This window comes from Neoarius graeffei, chromosome 5 (genome assembly GCF_027579695.1).
Source record: "Neoarius graeffei isolate fNeoGra1 chromosome 5, fNeoGra1.pri, whole genome shotgun sequence".
In the NCBI taxonomy this organism is placed as follows: domain Eukaryota; kingdom Metazoa; phylum Chordata; class Actinopteri; order Siluriformes; family Ariidae; genus Neoarius; species Neoarius graeffei.
In genome coordinates, this window is record NC_083573.1 from 74,343,210 (window position 1) to 74,349,332 (window position 6,123).

Genomic DNA, 6,123 nt, shown 5'->3' on the forward strand with positions numbered 1-6,123 from the left:
CATGACATCCAAATATATTATCAGTGGTAAATATACATGGAGGTCCAGTTAGCGTCATGTAAATTATACCGTGCTCAAAAGTTCGAACTAGCTGATGGTTCTTTTCAGTGTGGGGTTTTTGGGTAAATGATGTAAAGAGGATCACCCTCTTTACAATGTGAAAAATATAGGCTATTTTGAGATTGGTAGGTTTATCTGTCTATTTTGTCTTTCTGTCTGTAATTGGTATAAATGTTTTGTTTGGCGTCTTTTTCTCTGGGTGTGTGGAGCCCAATATACAAATTCAGTAGAATGCAATTTCTTAATCATCATTTGAAAGAAAAAATGTGCCACAGCATATTACCAGTTCATTATATACCACACATCAGCATGACACCTGATGTCTAAAGCAAACTAGATAGAGGCTGGCATGGTAGTATTGCTGCCTCACATCTCTAAGGTTTGTGAGTTAATCCTGAGCTTGAGTTGGGTTATTTCTATCCATTTGGGGTTTCATCTCTCCTCAAAAACATGCCAGGAGGTGGATTGGTTACTCTGAATTTCCCCTTGTTCTTACACTTTATCCAAAAGATGTTCAGTGAGGTTGAGGTCAGGATTCTGTGCAGGCCACTGAAGTTCTTCCACACCAACCTTAGCAAACCATGTCTTTATGAACTTTCCTTTGTGCCCAGGGGTATTATAATGCTGGAAAAGATTTGGAGTTGGGCTTCTTCGTTCAGTGAAGGAAATGTGAATGCAACAGCATACAAAGACGTTCTAGACAATTTTGGGCGTCCAAATTTGTGGCAGCAGTTTGGTGAAGGTTCACATATAGCTGGGGTGGTCAGGTATCCACTTAGTTTTGGCCATATAGTGCAAGTTGTGTCGTCATTGAGGAGATGACTGCATTGTGGAAAGTCTCATGCTGTGATCATGTTTGCCACACTGCAGCAAGCAGAATGGGCTGTGAAGACCTTGATCATTTATGGTTTAAAAAAAAAAGTACAAGTTGCATCATCACCATAATGGACCATCAAGTTGTATTTCCAGTTTGTGATCAGTTCCCAGGATTGGCTTCAGATCCACCTGACCAGGATAAAGTGGTCAGTTCTGTTGGGAGAAGGCTAAACTTAGTTTGCATAAGGGAAAGAATACATACCTACAATTATTTCAGAGTATCAGTTAAATAATCTGACACTAACATTTTCAGCCCAGTCCTAATTTGGTATACAGTCGTGGTCAGAAGTTTACATACACTTATCATGGACATGAATGTCATGGCAGTATTAGGCATTCAGTGATGTCTTTGAACTGTTATTTTTCCAAGGAAGAACGATTGTACAACATCCATCTTTAATAGAAAAATAACAATTTGGTGCACACGTTTTTAATTTATTTTGGGTTTTCTGAAATAAAAACAGGGTCAAAAATATACATACGGTACCTCCGCTTTGATTATTAATTCAGTGGTGATTAAAGTTCCAAAATATCTTTTAACTTGGCCAGGGCAAGGCCTCATCACTTCCTGTTAGTGATTATGATTGACTACAGCTGGTAGCTTCTCTGTGCCAATACCAAAAGGGTTTGTTTGACAGCACTCATTGGCTTGACCAATACACAGTATCATATGAAAGTCCAAGGAGCTCAGTGCAGATCTGAGAAAGAGGATTGTACATTTACACAAGTTGAGTGTCTCTTGAAACCAATTCTCGAAACAATTGTATGTAAATACACGTTATTGAGAGAGATAGCAGTTTTGACAAGGTCTGGAAGAAGACCCAAACCGTCAGTCTCACCTGAGAGGAAACTGGTTTGGAAGGTCAGGAACTACCAAAATACAGGTCTGCTATGAACAGGTAGCTGCTGGAACTCTTGTCTACACTCAAGCAAGTTTTACATTACTGCCATCCAAGAAAGAAACCCCTGCTCCAAAATCAATTCCTTCAAGCTTAACTAAAGTTTGCAGCTGACCACATGGACAAAGAAAACACCTTCTGGAGGAAAGTTTGACCCCAATGACAAGAGGTATGTTTAGAGGAGTAAACGTCAGGCATTCAACCCCAAGAACACTGTACCAACAGTTAAGCATGGTTGTGGTAGCATCATGCTCTGGGGCTTTTTTGCTGCCAGTGGAACTGGTGCATTGCCCAGAATGATGGAATAATGAAAGACTACCTCAGAATTCTTCAGCATAACCTCAAACCATCAGAACCCTGGGCACAATTGGGTGTTCCAGCAGGACAATGACCCTAAATATACATAAATATTAAACATAAATATACTTATATATAAGTGCCCTTGGTCGTTGTGCACTTTTCCAACATGACTAAAAACACATCTAAGGCCACTGTTGGATTTCTGAAGAAGAACTGGGTGAAAGTGATTCAATGGCCAAGTATGTCTCCTGATCTGAACCCAATTGAACACCTATGGGGAATTCTGAAGAGACAAGTTGAGCATCACTCTCCATCCAGCATCCAGTCACTAAAAGAGGTCATTGTTGAAGAATGGAAAAAGATTGATGTTACAAAATGTCGCCAACTTGTTCATTCCATGCCTAGAAGACTTGGTGCTGTCATTAAAAATAATGGAGGCCATACAAAGTACTAGATGTAGTAGTTTTTGTTGTGGGGTGTACTCATTTTTGCACCACCCTAATTTGAGTAAAACTGAAAAAATGTTTAATCTAAGTTATATTATTAACCTTACTTTGACGTTATAAGTTAAACAGATGTTATATTAAACTTTGTCTTGTCAACATTTTGGAAATTGTTTGTCTTCATTGAGATATTGTTTAAAATGTTACTTTTCAAAGGGGGTGTACTCATTTATGCTGAGCACTGTATATCAAAGCTAATTGTGGATTGGCCTTCCCAAAGTCCTGAGCTGAACCCTATCGAAAGTATGTGGACTGTGCGTAAAAGTCAGGTCCATGCAAGGAAGTTGAAACTTGCTAAGAGAAGAAGCAGCCTTTATTTGGTCACGTGTACCCTCAAGCACAGCAAAATTCCTCCTCTGTATTTAACCCACCTGAAGCAATGGGCAGCTATGATACAGCACTCGGTGCAAGTGAGGGTTAGGGGCTTTGCTCAAGGGCATTTCAGCTATAGTACAGTAGGAGGGATAAGTCCACCTCACATTTTTCCTGCCAGTCCTAGGACTTGAACCAGCAACCCTTTGGGCCCAAAGCTGCGTCTCTAACCTTCAGGCCATGGCTGTCACAGAAGAACAGATACTACACTTGATCTTAGCCAAAAGGCTGAGAAGCAAAGGGACATTTAACCAGATGTTATGTGTGCTGTATGGATCTTTTTGGCACCACATGTACACTATATTGCCAAAAGTATTTGCTCACCTGCCTTGACTCACATATGAGCTTAAGTGACATCCCATTCCTAATCCATAGGGTTCAATATGACGTCGGTCCACCCTTTGCAGCTAGAACAGCTTCAACTCTTCTGAGAAGGCTGTCCACAAGGTTTAGGAGTGTGTTTATGGGAATTTTTGACCATTCTTCCAGAAGCGCATTTGTGAGGTCACACACTGATGTTGGACGAGAAGGCCTGGCTCTCAGTCTCCACTCTAATTCATCCCAAAGGTGTTCTATCGGGTTGAGGCCAGGACTCTGTGCAGGCCAGTCAAGTTCATCCACACCAGACTCTGTCATCCATGTCTTTATGGACCTTGCTTTGTGCACTGGTGCACAGTCATGTTGGAAGAGGAAGGGGCCAGTTCCAAACTGTAAAAACAGTCTGCATGCCTAGGTGCTTGATTTTACACACCTGTGGCCATGGAAGTGATTGGAACACCTGATTCCGATAATTTGGATGGGTGAGCAAATACTTTTGGCAATATAGTGTATAAACCATGTGTTGATTTCAGAGCCTAAAATATAATTAAAACTTGTGCGCCTAGTTCTTGGGTTTGTTAATAAAGATGTATGCTGTACAATCATTCCTCTCTAGAAACAGAACAGTTCAAAGAAATCACTGAAAGCTTCATTTTGCCATAATGACATTTGTTCATGATGTATGAATTTCTGAGTACAGATGTATGCAGTAAGGTTTATTCTGTAGTCTGCACATTTCTGAATATAATAATAATAGAATGCCTTTATTGTCACTATACACGTACAATGAGATTAAAGAATCTCCAATAACAGTGCAAAACAGCATGTAGAGAGAGAGAGGGGAAGAGGGGGGAGTGTGTAAGGGGGGTAAGGTGCACAGTCCTGAGGTGTGTGTTGTGTTACACATTATGGAGTGAGGTATTGCTCATTGCACATATAAATTATTGCACAGAGAGAGTCACATTATAAATTATTGCATGAGAGATTCACATTCTAAAATAAAATATTACACATTTATGAAGTATTGCAAGGTAAGGTAGGTGCACAGACTTGAGGTGTGTGTGCTGTGTGTAAGGTGCACAGTCCTGAGGTGCATGTGCTGTATGTAAGGTGCACAGTCCTAAGGTGAGGTGAATGTGTTGTGTTTCACATTATGGAGTGAGGTATTGCACATTATAAAAGTATTGCACAGAGAGAGTCCCTTATAAAGTATTGCACATTATAAATTATTGCACGAGGAGAGTCACATAGTAAAATAAATAGACTATAAAGTCAGAGCATATCCAAGTTCAGGGCGGTTATGGCTTTTGGAAAGAAACTGTTTTTGAATCGGTTTGTCTTTGTCCTGATGCACCTGTAGCGCCTCCCTGAGGGCAACAGGTCGAACAGATCAAAGCCAGGGTGGGAGCTGTCCTTGATAATGTTTTTAGCTCTGCTAAGGCAGCGGGAGGTGTAAACGTCTATCACGGAGGGGAGAGGGCAGCCAATGATCTTCTGTGCTGCCTTAACTACCCTCTGGAGCCTCTCCCTGTCTACAGCAGTGCAGCTGCCGTACCATACTGTAACACAGTACGTCAGCAGGCTCTCGATGGATGAGCGGTAGAAGGTCAGCAGCAGGTTGGAGTTTAGGTTGTACTTCCTGAGGACTCTCAGGAAGTGTAGCCGCTGCTGAGCCTTCTTAATGACTGCTGTGATGTTTACTGACCAGGAAGTGTCGGCGGAGATGAGGACGCCGAGAAACCGGAAGGTGTGGACCCTCTCCACATACACGTTGTTGATGTAGAGGGGGGCTAGGTCGGTGCTGTGCTTCCTGAAGTCAACAATGAGCTCTTTGGTTTTCTTGGTGTTCAGAGCGAGGTTATTTTCTGAACACCAGGCTGCCAACTTCAGGACCTCCTCTCTGTAGGCTGCCTCGTCTCCCTTTGAGATGAGTCCGACCACTGTGGTGTTGTCAGCAAACTTGACGACGAGGTTGTTGTTGTGGGTCGAACTACAGTCGTGGGTGTAGAGGCAGTACAGGAGGAGGCTCAGCACACAGCCCTGTGGAGAGCCGGTGCTCAACGTGTGGGTGGAGGAGAAGTGGGGGCCAAGTCTCACAGTCTGGGGCCGGTTAGTAAGAAAGTCCTTTGACTAGGCACATGTGAGAGGGGGGAGGCCGAGAGTGTCCAGTTTTCTAATAAGGATGTCCGGGATTATTGTATTAAAAGCTGAACTGTAATCCACAAAGAGTATGTGGACATAGCTCTGCTGCTGCTCCAGGTGATTTAGCGCAGAGTGGAGAGCTACGGCGATGGCATCCTCTGTGGATCTGTTTGTGCGATATGTGAACTGGTAGGGGTTGAAGTCTGGGAGGAGGTGGTCTTTGATGTGCTGAAGAACTAGTCTCTTGAAGCACTTCATGATTACCGGGGTGAGGGCCACAGGACGGTAATCATTCAGGCTGGTGACGGGAGACTTCTTCGGCACTGGGCTTATTGTTGCAGATTTTAGGCAGGGCGGGATGACTGCCTGAGCCAGGGAGAGGTTAAAGATCCTGGTGAAGGTAGGGGCGAGCTGGTGGGCACATGCTCTGAGCACCTTACCAGGTACACCATCTGGGCCGGCAGCTTTCTTGGGGTTCACTGCCAGGAGCACCCATCTGACATTGTGCTCCTGTACAGTGAAAGGAGTGGTGTAGGAACTGTGTGGTGGTGGGGGCAGGGCAGGAGCAGATGAGTGCTGCTGAGATGTTTCAAAGTGAGCAAAGAAGCGATTTAGCTCCTCTGCTAGCGGTGCACTCCAGTCTCCTGTTGGCG

At 43.4% G+C, this 6,123-nt stretch overlaps 1 pseudogene; it reads right to left on the reverse strand.

The window, feature by feature from the left end:
* Positions 1 to 3,078: 3,078 nt before the first annotated feature.
* Positions 3,079 to 3,250, reverse strand: LOC132887264 (U2 spliceosomal RNA; annotated as a pseudogene).
* Between the last annotated feature and the right edge of the window lie 2,873 nt (positions 3,251 to 6,123).